The sequence below is a fragment of the Amia ocellicauda genome, chromosome 16 (genome assembly GCF_036373705.1).
Source record: "Amia ocellicauda isolate fAmiCal2 chromosome 16, fAmiCal2.hap1, whole genome shotgun sequence".
Taxonomy (NCBI): Eukaryota; Metazoa; Chordata; class Actinopteri; order Amiiformes; family Amiidae; genus Amia; species Amia ocellicauda.
Window position 1 is genome coordinate 28,046,695 of NC_089865.1, and position 12,232 is coordinate 28,058,926.

The window sequence follows — 12,232 nt, forward strand, 5'->3', positions numbered from 1 at the left end:
AGTGACTATCTCGCTAGTAGTAGTAGGGGTAATTGAAAGCATTCCAATTGGAGTGCCCTCGAAAGACTAGAGCGTTTTGCTTACGGCACCGTGAACCTCTCGAGCTTCATGTTGACGCACATACGATCTAAAATCCGCGTCTCGTCCACGTCTGTAGGTGAAGTCATAAACAGACAGTTGTCAAAGCTTGGGAATTATTGGGCACTGATGCCAGGTGTGATACCTATGAGGTACACGGACTAACAGCGAACTATAGGCTCTGCTATGCTGAGTGTTGCTTCGTGGATAGAGCGACTATCTCGTTAGTAGTAGTAGGGGTTAATGAAAGCATTCCAATTGGAGTGCCCTCGAAAGGCTAGAGCGTTTTGTTTACGGCACTGTGAACCTCTCGAGTTTCATGTTGACGCACATACGATCTAAAACCTAAAACCCACTTCTTGTCCACGTCTGTAGGTGCAGTCATAGACAGACAGTTGTCAAAGCTAGGGAATTATTGGGCACTGATGCCAGGTGTGATACCTATGAGGTACACGGACTAACAGCGAGCTATAGGCTTTGCTATGCTGAGTGTTGCTTCGTGGATAGAGCGACTATCTTGCTAGTAGTAGTAATCAAAGCATTCCACTGCCTAACCCAACAGAACACACACAAACTTTGGACATCAACATACTTTGAACACCACTGTTTCACGGGCCATTCTTTTGGCATTAGACCTCGTGGCGCAACGGTAGTGCATCTGACTCCAGATCAGAAGGGTGCGTGTTCGCCCAACACTAGAGTTGCATTAAAAAGTCCACAAGCGGCAACGTGAATTCACAAAGCACCTTTGCCAGACTCACACTTCTCATTAGGAACAAAGGGATCTACGTAGCCATGCACTTTGAACTATTGCTGCCACCTGTCCGCTGCGAATGTGCAACTAAAGCTATCTGTTTTGCGTTGGCCGGGAATCGAACCCGGGTCAACTACTTGGAAGGCAGCTATGCTTGCCACTATACCACCAACGCTACCGTTGATTGGTCAACCAAAGTCAAACTCCACATAAATGTGATGCCTGCATTCCGTGCCAGAATGACATCATATTTCCATTTGGCAAAGCATAGATGTTTGCGAAAGCAACCGTTGGATGCACTATCCTGTTCATGCTATGCTGAGTGTTGCTTCGTGGATAGAGTGTGGGGAAAAAAGTGAGGGGAAACACAGCATGTCAGGTGCACCAGCCGGGAATCGAACCCGAGTCACAAGAATGGGAATCTTGTATGATGCCACTACACCACTGGCACTGCTGCGAAGTAGTGATTTTCAGGCTTTCCACTGGAGTGACAGTGATTCCAAAACCTGTCTCCATCGCTGCGAGTCCAATCTTGCTGCTTCTTGAATTCCTCAGCAACACAGTTGAAACGTTCAAACAATCTTTTCATTTTCATTCGATTCACTTTGCATTTTACAAAAGAAGCAAAACGTGGAAGTAACTGAACCAGCTTCATCCGGACATTGGGTCATGCGTGGGTTTAAAGTTACGACATGAAAATCAATGAAACGGACTTCCAAGTGCTTTGAGAGTGTAGAAATGACAGTTTGAGCCCCAGGGCGCGAAGCTGTGTGGTGTCGTGGCTGGCAACAGGAGTCTTCTTGGGGTTGTTTCCCTCTCTGCCTCAGAGGGAGGTAGAACAGCTATGTGCGGTGCCAGAGCTGCTGATAGCATGTTCTCCGGTGTCCCGCTCTTTTTGGTTTTCGGTGCCTCGCTGCGCGCCGCTCTCGGCCAGGGTATTCTCAACTCTTTTGAGTTGTTTGCGGTCCTGCCGGACCATGCTCTCCCTGCTGTCTCACTCGGGGAGGGGTTACCGTTGTAGCGTTATGTTGGGTGTATTTTGATAAGAGCATTTGGGCTCTGAGCTGAAGCATTGATCTAAAGAAGACCTCTCCCCACCAAAGTTATCAGATTTCCTTAGCTCATCAGCTTGGAACTGGTATGCGTCAAAGTGACAGTTTTGGGGAGGATGGCACCGAGAAGAGGCCAAATAGTTTGGAATCCTGCTATGAGATGTCTGGAGAAAGGGGCCTGTAGGTGATAAAAAGTGGACGAGAGCCGAAATTCCGACATAAAGCTACGAACCCGGGCCAACCGGCATTTCCAAAAGATGGCATGGATTGACATCAGTCATAAATCAAGCCCCCCTTCAATAGGACACTGGGGGCTGAAACCGAAATCCAATCTCAAAAACTCAAGAACCAATCACCTATTGATCTGACAGACTATAAAGAACAGCGCACGGCCTTTCTCTCTCTCTCTCTCTCACCTGTACCAGAAACTCGCTGCCACAGCTCAACCTGTAGCTCTGTTGCCCGAACCGGAACCAGAAACCAACCAAGTCTTTGCCGGCAACAGAAGAGTTAAACTGGGAGAAGGAGATTGAGCCGTACGAAGAATTCTTTTAAAGGACTTTATCAAATAAAGAACTTGACAGACTGCGCATGCCCGCCTGTGCCCACCTGATCAGTGGAGTTTTACAGCTGGACAATTTACTAAGTCGACTGTATACAAAAGTGTCAGTCATTTAAATAGCTATTGAGTCTTAAGAAACTTGACCCTTGGAACAAACAGGGACCTGCTTTCCTCAAGGACTTTGTCTTCAAGTAACTACAGTGGAAACCCTGCTTTCAAAGAAGATTTTGTGCACAAACTTGGAGCCTTCAAACCAGTGGAAAATCTGTTTGGAAAAGACTCTACATTCGCGAAACCCCAACTTCAAGGTGCATCGACTGAGTGGAAGTTCTTGGACAAAGCCGACTGCCTTTGTTCCAACCACACGGACCTCGTGCCGTGTGTTGTTATCTGAGCCCGAAGCCAGAGAGGCCTCTCTGCAACGAAGTTCAGATAAGTTTAAGAGTTTGGAGTTTGTGATTCATGACATTTGAGAAATCAGTTAGAAATGTTAATCTGTGATTCATAAGTCTAGAATGTGTAATACCATTTAGTTTTTTTAAATATAAATGTGTGTTGCATTAAACTGTTTTGTTGATAATTTTAGAAATAAAATCTGTCAACGCCGAGAAATATCTTCTCATTCCTGTGCAACTGTTTAGTCTGAAATTGACACAAGTTAATAGACATTAGATTATTGGTGGCCCTGCCTATCATTGAATAATAATCAGTTAAGGGAAATTGTGGTAACAAGTAATGATAGGGTCTTTCTCGGCACCTAAACGTAAATGAGACTGATATATATATAACGAGAAGTTACCTGACATAAATACTGACCTGCGTAGTTATTTAATGTCTGACTAACAATACTAATGAGAGACTCACCTTCGTCTTACTAACCGGTATTGTAGTCAATGTGTTTATAACCTTTTTTGTTGAACGATTTGTGTGTTATCATATGCGATCCCATGGTCTTTGATTTGGTCACGGAAGTGATTTGTCTTTGATTTGTTGATCTAGAGTTGAATTTTAATTAGTTTTTCCCCTTTGTATAATTAGTGTAGTGCTACATTTAGTTTTTGTTTTTGGAATTGGTGTCTGCGTTCAATTATTACAGAAATTGAGTTCTACAAGATTCCAGGATTCGTGATAAGGTGATACTATAAATTCACTTCTTGAATTGAAATTTATAAGTGTACCTTACGCTACATAGGTATTTAACATAGTTATTATTAGGACACAATGTTTGAACAAACCAGGACACAGTTTTATCATTTTTTCCTAAATCAGGGCCATACAGCGTCATAACATTTGTGTAGGGGAGACCTTTAGCTCTATGATATAAGAAAAACACACAGTGTTGACCGCAGGTTGTAGTCTGTAGACTTTGCACTTGGCGACAGTTATAAACCGGTTGTTTACAATTGTTTATTAAAAAGTTGTTGATCGTAGCTGGAAAATGAATAAAATCTGGAGGGTTTCCGTTAGAATCAAAAAAGTCGCTGCGATGATCTTCCGTCAGATAAATAGCCAGCCAGTGCTCTCCAGGCATGGTTTCAGGGTGAGTGTTAATTATAAACAAGGCTGGTAAGTTCTTTAGCTTCAATTCAGGTAACTGATCGCAGGCATAGACTCCGTGAAACAGCTTCTTAGTGTAGGGTTTACAGTTCATGAGAGCCGTGAGCTCTCTGGTGTTCATCGTTAATAATAATCATAGAGCACATTCCTTCTCTGATTCACTTCTATAAAATTGTCAAACACAGCGTACACAACCATATTTACAGTACCGGCTAGGGGTTGCTTAAAACATATTTCCAGTCTCATGTTTCCTGTTTTCACCAGGGAGAAATGTTGCCCGCACTCTTCATCGGGGGTTAGGTTGAAGGCGTACAAAGTGTAGCCGTTGATGTATTCAGCGCGGTTTATCAGCAGAGGCTGGTCCTTCAGATGTCTCCCTGTAGCGAGAACTAGACTGTAATATTCACGGACCGCGCAACCATTTTCAAAATCGGGTTGGAAAGGTTTGGCGGGGACCTGCGTGCCATCAACATACAAAGCTATAAATTCTGCATTATAATGTTTAAAATTAAATGGATTCTTTGTATATGACCCTGTAAATGCGTCATTATCCACCAGCCCGATAATGACATGTTTTGGGAGCTTTCCGAGGAAGAGGTTTTCCTGATTCATAACGCGAGTTCCTGCCGCGATGCTTGCTGTAGAAAATGTTGCTCTTTTTTTTAGACCCGCATTGGTGCCACCTGGATCCTTGACATCCATGGCGTTCGGTTTGTCTTTGGCAAACAGCCCGGGGCTGAACTGTTTGTTTAGAGTCTCCTCGCTATAATTAAGTATACACTCCATCAGTGCTCAGTAGGGGTATATATTACTGCTTTGACTTATCAGTCTATCCCCCAGGGTTACTTCCACTTGCAAGAAGATGGTGGCCACCGGGTTGTTGATAACCCCCACTTTGGCCTCCCTCTCGATAGCCTGTCCTTTTTCAGTCACAATTTTACAAGTGAGTAAAATAAGGGTATTATTCAAATCTAAATAATCTTCACCATTACCGGTTATTAAAAATTCCAGAGGGGCGGATTCTGAAATGGCTGAATGAGGCGGAATCTCCACATAGATGCTTTTATCAATACTTGTTTGTGTGTAAAGGACCGTAAATAGATCCAGTTCTGATTTCACACAGTCTTCCGACATGTTGTGTACAAAAGCCATGATTAAAATATACATCCCGAACAGGTTCTTGACTTTCTTTTAGGTTTTCTTTTAACGGTCTTCTTCTTCTTCTTCTTTTTTGGCTGCCTACTCTTACGAGTTCTACTACGGTCTGTCGCTGAATAAGTAAGTCTCTGTCTTTTGTTAGCTACTACTCTCCGCCCTCCGGGTGGGCGTCGTCTTTTACGAGAGCCTCTGGCCAGGACCATTAGACCCGAACCCTCCTGATTATCGTTGTTGTTGGATCTTGCCATAGCGCTGCTGATCACATCGCTTACGATGTGTTTGGCGGCTGATTTAAGATGCGGTTTCGCTATATCAAAACCTCTCCTGAGAAGAGGCATAGCCATCCTGAAAAGTCCTCGAAAGAGTCCACCTATTCCGCTCCCATACATCACATTAGCCCCAGCGAACCCTGGCAAACCGTTACCGGCCTGCATTTTGTAATAGTTGACATAGTCTTTAGGATCGACATAACACCTCATGATAGTCATTTTAGCCGTGTACACAATGTTTCACAGGTCGAAAATGTAGTTTGCTTATAACCTTACCAAAATGGAAGGGTATGTCAATATTCTGATCTGATTTCACTTCAATCGTAATATTGTCAAAATGAGTCTTGGAGACAGGTACGTAGTATGGCTTGTCATAAGTAATTGTGACCACATCGTTGTTTTTACCCTTAATATGTAAATTTCTTAAAAGGGGGACGTAACTATCCCCCACCCTCTGGTGTGAAATTTTGTCCGTGTAGATATAAAGGGTGTAAAATCCTGCGCGGATATCCGCGGGGTATGGAGCTATTCTATCCTTAAATTCATCCTCCTTGTTGGTGTAAAACCCTAAAATCTGGCTTAGGTTACCGCTGGTTTTAATTCTTATCGTAGATGCGGACTCCATGTAAACTTTATTTTTAATCGAACTGTAATGTATTCTGACAGGTTGTTTCCCTCCAGAGATCTGTTTGTTCATCTCTTCTAATAATTTTTCAATATTTTCATAATAACCGTCTTGTAATGTGAAAGACCACTGTTTTTTTAATTCCGACGTCCAAAATTGAAAAGACCGAGTCTTCATCGCGTACTACAGCCCACGTGTAGGGGTACTGTATTTCCGACAACCCCACCTCCCAGGGCCCCCACAGTTCTATAGGTTTTACAAATTTGACCGTAAAACTAGAAATGGTGTTGTTAGGATAAATGTCGAGGGACGCGTTACTAGGCAGCATCACATAGAATCCTCCCTCTTCCATCTTCATGACCCATAATGAAAGATCCTCCATGAGCTTTCACTTGTATACCGGCCGTATATCCCACACCGCACTAGCCAAAACCCAGCTATTGAACTTTTCAGGCCACCCCGCCCATTTTACCAACACATATTTTTTCCTGTTTTCAGTTTTTTTCCCTAAAATCTTTTCTACTCTGAATACGTTATCATTCCCCACTACAATATTTTGTAACTCCTCCTCATAAAAAGTACCTTCTATAGACTCCCAGCCGTAGTCTTTTTACCTGTACACCGGCGGGGTTCGAGCCACACGTTCGGTAATGGTGAAATATTCATCCGAAAAAGTTTGCTCATAACCTTTTACAAAGGGTCTCCGTAGCTTTGAAACTCTTACAACATCTCCTACTTTGAACTTGTAAACCTGTTTCTTTGAGGCTTTAAACGGACCATAGACATTTTTAAAGACCTTAAAAGAATTACTGTTATCCACCTCTACAGGTTTTATTTTAATATTTCTATGATAACTGTCGTTGTAAGCATTCACAAACTCTTGAACTCTCTCGAGATACGTTTGAGTATTGTTAGCTGTGAAGTATCTCCACATTTTTGTCTTTATAGTTCTGTTAAATCTCTCCACAATCGAGGCCTTAAGCTCGTTTCCTGTGGTGAAATGATGTATTTTGTGTCTTTTCAAAAGATTCTGGAATTCTCTATTGAGAAACTCTTTACCTTTATCAGACTGTAGTTTTTCAGGACAGCGCCCCTGCAAGAGTATATCTTTCAAGGCCTGCGTAACAACAACGCCGGTTTTCCTCAACACTCGCACCCACGCATATTTTGATAATATATCTATACACGTCAACATGAATGTGTACCCTTTATTATGTTTTGATAAATTTGACATATCTACTAGATGCACCTGCCATTGTGAATCTATGTCTGAAACATACACACGATTTCATTTAAAGTTAATTCTAACCGGTTTATGTAGAGTGTAAGCATCTTGCGCAGACAACGACTCGGCCACACTTATCTTATCTGCCTTAATACCCTGCTCTGACAGCCCTCTCCGGAATCCCTTCCGACCCACCAAACTCCCTACTTTGGCGGGGTTGTAGTACAAATCCTTCATCCTAGGAGCTTGTCGAGACATTCTGTAAAAGCACACTAAAGTATTTAGAAAACGGCTCTTTTATTCATTTTTAAGCAATTGAGAAAAGTATAACACATACAGCAATTTTCCCCATTATTTAAACAATAAGACATCAACTGATTGGTTACTTGCTCTATATCCACTACTACACCGGCTTTTATTTTATAAGTACACACATCGATTACATACATGTATAAAACAATAATATGTGCTATTTTAAAAATAAACAACCATTCATTAAACATGACTTGTAAAAGATTATATAAATGTTGATGAAATGGTCTAACATCGTTCCTTGCAACAGCTATTATAGCCGCCCAGTTTTCATACCCCTCAGTCTTTTTCACATCATCCATTAAATGCTCCAGGTTTGAAAGTTGAGCATCGTCGACAGTCAAAGCTGTAGAGAAAAAGTGCTCGTCGGCTACTTTCTTTTCCAATACTTTGTACAATAGGGCCCTCAGATTTGTCGCGGTTTGTTGGCGACAAATCCGGTTACAGAATCAATCCAGAACATTCCCCATCTTCAGGTGCTTTCAGTTGCTTTCAGCCTCTGAGTCGGTTTCGTACTGATCAAATTCCTTCTCCTTGTACTCTGCTTTACTTTCTTTACGGAAGAAATATTCCTTCAGCAGACTTCTTTCAGGGCTCGATCGATGAGAGCATTCAGTATATACACCAGGGCGTTCTTAATAATTATACTTACTTCAGCGTGGACCTCTGGTCTAAAACCGTCGCCTTCGTCACGCCCCCAGGCAGGTTTGATGATCGTTGGTTTGCTCAGCGCTGGTTGAGGTGTTTCTAGAGCCATAGTACAGCTCTCCAGAGACGCCGCCACGAAAGCAGCGATGTTCGGGGTCTCTTGAGCCAGGGAGTCGGTGGTGTTAGTCGTTTCTTCCATTGAACAGGGGGCTGTTTCGTCTTGAGGTAGTGGCGGGTAGCCGCGGTAAGAGCGCTCAGGCTGGTATAAAATGTCCGGATTGTAGGACCAAGGGAGGTCCTCTTTCGTAAGAGGGCTGTAGAGTCTCGTAACAGACCTGCTCTTTTAATGTAAACCAAGAGCAAGGGGGGTGGCTACTTTTTTACAATATTTTTACTACATCATGTATTACATCACAGTTAGAGGGTTGGGGGCATGGGGGCAATGTCGACAAAGTCATTGTCGATGTCTTTGGCAGCTTGCAACCAACTCCCGCCACATTTTTGCCTGTCCTCGCTGTTGAAATAAAGTCTCTTTTTAACAGAGTCAAACTCTACATATTTCCTCAAGACCTCAAAACCCTCATTAAATTATTTTATGACCGTTTTCATTTTCGACCAATCCTGGGTGTAGAAATCAATTTCAGCAACATATTAATTTTCATCCTCAGGATCCATAAAAATAGGTTCAGCATCGTAAAAAAAAAGCTAATTTGTTTGGCATAGCGTGTTTTCCTAAACACTATTCTGTTGTACCCTGTCATAGTTATAGTCATTACAGTTCTACTATGATTCACAGATAGAGCGCTTTCCCAGTCGTGACTTTCAAACATCAGAGGCAGCGGTGCAGTTTCACGATCCCTATTCCACTGTTTCAACGCCTCTAACGCTTTATCCACATCCCCTTGCCTTGTCCAGTCCTTTACATGCATCCAATCCTTGTAAGCGTACTCAATTCTGGTTAAAAAAGGCGTAGACATCTCCTCACCAGCTCTTAACTCAAAAAGCTCCAGACCGACATATCCCTTGTCCATTTTAAAGCGGTATCCACGCGTTGTCTCATCATCCTCCAGAACCCAGATTCGGTCGAGTCTCACATCCTATCGTGAAGGAACCCTAGCCCGGGTTTTCCTCTCGGGTGTTTTCTCGTGGATACAGTCGGACAAGCTGAAGACCCAGAATCACTTCACACGTGTAAAGAGAAAAATATCTATTTTACTAAAGAATCAGTCTGGCTTAAATACAAATCTTTTGGAGGACTTGAAAAAACAGTTGAAGACCCCCCCCCCCCACCCACTTGTACATTCCTCTGGTGTCCTGTTAGCTCCGCCCCCACATATTTAAATTCTTCAAATCAGACTCTAACGTGATAGACTATTCCTTCAGTGCCCTGTCAACTCCACCCCCAAATATACTAATTCTACACCAATCCGAGGTTACTAAAGACGTAGACATATCCTCTCCACCCCCACTTGCTCAAAAAGCTCCAGACCGACATAACCCTTGTCCATATGAAAGAGAAGTAGAAGTATCTATGTTACTAAAGAATCGGGAGGGCTTTAATAGAACTCTTTTGGAGCTTCACTCGCGTAGGGAAAAATAGCTATTCTACTAAATAAATCGGGAGGACTTAAATACAACTCTTTTGGAGCTTCACTAGCTTAGGGAAAAATATCTATGTTTTCTAAAAAATCTGAAGGGTATACATAGTGCTCTTTTGGAGCTTCACACGTATAGAGAAAAATAGCTATTTTACTAAAGAATCAGTCTGGCTTATAAACAAATCTTGTGCAGGGTTAGAAAAACAGTTGAAGAACCCCACCACCCTGCACATTCCCATGGAATCCATCAATATGGTAATTATTCTGTGACGTGGTACAAGCACCCCCCACCCCCTAGGAAGGACCCCCACCCCCTAGGAAGGCCCCCCCCCCCCCCAAGTTCAACTCAAGTTCAGGTCAAAGGTCAAATCCCCCGCAGCCCCCCTTCGAAAAAGTGCCTTATATTACTACTCATGTTCTCCGGTGTCCAGCTCTGTTTTGGTTTTCTCGGCCAGGGTATTTTCAACTCCTGAGAGGTCTGGACAGGCTCTTCATGGCTCGTTGGTCTAGGGGTATGATTCTCGCTTTGGGTGCTCTCTGTGGGAGCCTGGGTCCTCTGCGTAAATGCAGTGCTTTTGACCTCAGATGCTGTTGCCAGTGTTTTCTTCTCTTTGAAACAAATGCGTGTTATACAAGGTTTTTGTTGTTGTTGTTGTTGTTGTTGTTGTTGAGGAGGAGGAGCACATGTAGTGTGTTGTGGAGGAGAGGGAAGAAATTTGGTTTTCCGGCTTGTTATGGAGACCTTTGCTGAACGTGTACACCTGAGCTGCACCAAAGGAGAGGCATTCTTTTGAGTTGTTTGCGGTTTGCGGTCCTGCTTGAATATGCTCTCCGTTAGCGAGTTAACATTGTCATATCTTACTGGAAACGTTGCCGTGGCAAGGGGGACTGAAATTTGTCATTATTGCAGAAATAACATAAATAACATACTCGCGCATAACTATTTCTGTGAAAGTCTAGACACTTGAACTCACGGCCATCCCCTCACCTCTATTTTGGAAATGTCAAACCACAATCTCCCTATATTTATATTATATTTTGAGGAACAGCTCAGAGCTGACAACATTAACAATATACGTGCTGCTCTTCAGACAAACCAGAAATATGATAGAGTCCCACGTCATCTACTGCTAGGCAAACCGTGCAGATATGTCAACCGAAACTGTCGAGTGTGTTAGGGGTTATAATATTGGACACATTCCATGTCTGCCTAGCAACTCAATCTGTAATATGTCCTGCCCCGAAACGGACTTCTGACATGTATAAAACTGTGTGCTGTGGCAGAAATAAACTGAAGACAAACGATCTGGCATTGTGTCGGTGACTTTTTTCTTCCCGAGCTCGTCTCCTGCGGAGGATCCACCATCCTGCACTGATGGCGCTGGGTTATCCTAGTCCAGGGGTTATCCTAGTCCAGGGAACCTGAAGGGTTTACTTCTGGTGAAGTGGCTGTACCTTAACAATTTGGGGGCTCGTCCGGGATACATTTGGTGAGTATTCTCTTTTCACCTTTGTGCTGTACCCTAAGAACTGCTCGCTACTTGTATCCAAAACATGATGGACTAGAGGGATGTTCCAGTTAGGCAGTAGACTCTAAATGCCCTAGTGCTGTAACTAAGAGCTGCTGACTAACTGATGTATATTGGACTAGAGGGCTGTTACAATTAGGTAATAGATGAGTAAGTAGACTCTGTGCTTTAGTGCTGTAACTGAGAGCAACTGAATACATGGACTAGAGGGCTCTTCGGAGCATGGAGTACCAACATATGGTAGTGTAATATTGCGCTGTGCTGATGTGTGGCATCTGAAGCAGGAAATCTATGTGTTTAAAAGTATGTCACTCTTCTTGTTTATCTTTATGTGTCGAGACTGCTATGATTGGAAGTGAATAAGCAGTACCTGAGTATCGGTGGGAATGATTAATGGTAGTATGAGATAGGATTTTTGCACGTGTAATAAAGACAAAAGCCTGAATTATGGCTAAAGAAAATAAGATGGGGTACCAACACACCCCTATGTAACTGGTGATACTGTTTTGTTCAAATCTTTGAATCCTAGGAATTCCACATTCCCTACCACCCACAGTCTTCTGGGGTGGTGGAACGAGTGAACCAAACTGTTAGAAAGAAAATTGACTAAAGCAATATCTGGAACTCAAATTTAGGACTGGGATGTGATGTTGCCACTGGTGTTGGCTGGAATACGCCTGACTCCCAGTAAGACTACTGGGATATTGGCCTATGAGGCTGTGTTTGGGATTCCCTTTCCCACACCTTGGGTTAGGATGCAGAGGAGACCACCTACGCTCTCCTCTGATTTATCAGTGCTCCGGGCAGAATATGCACTTTTGCTGGCAGAAAAGCTGGCCCAGATCCACAATGAATGACTCTCTTC

At 43.1% G+C, this 12,232-nt stretch overlaps 2 non-coding genes across 2 annotated transcripts; both read right to left on the reverse strand.

Moving 5' to 3' along the window:
* Nucleotides 1–935: 935 nt before the first annotated feature.
* On the reverse strand, nt 936–1,007 carry trnag-ucc (transfer RNA glycine (anticodon UCC)). The gene has a single exon. It is a non-coding gene; the product is annotated as a tRNA-Gly (tRNA).
* Nucleotides 1,008–1,212: 205 nt separating this feature from the next.
* On the reverse strand, nt 1,213–1,283 carry trnag-ccc (transfer RNA glycine (anticodon CCC)). Its single transcript has one exon. It is a non-coding gene; the product is annotated as a tRNA-Gly (tRNA).
* Nucleotides 1,284–12,232: the final 10,949 nt, after the last annotated feature.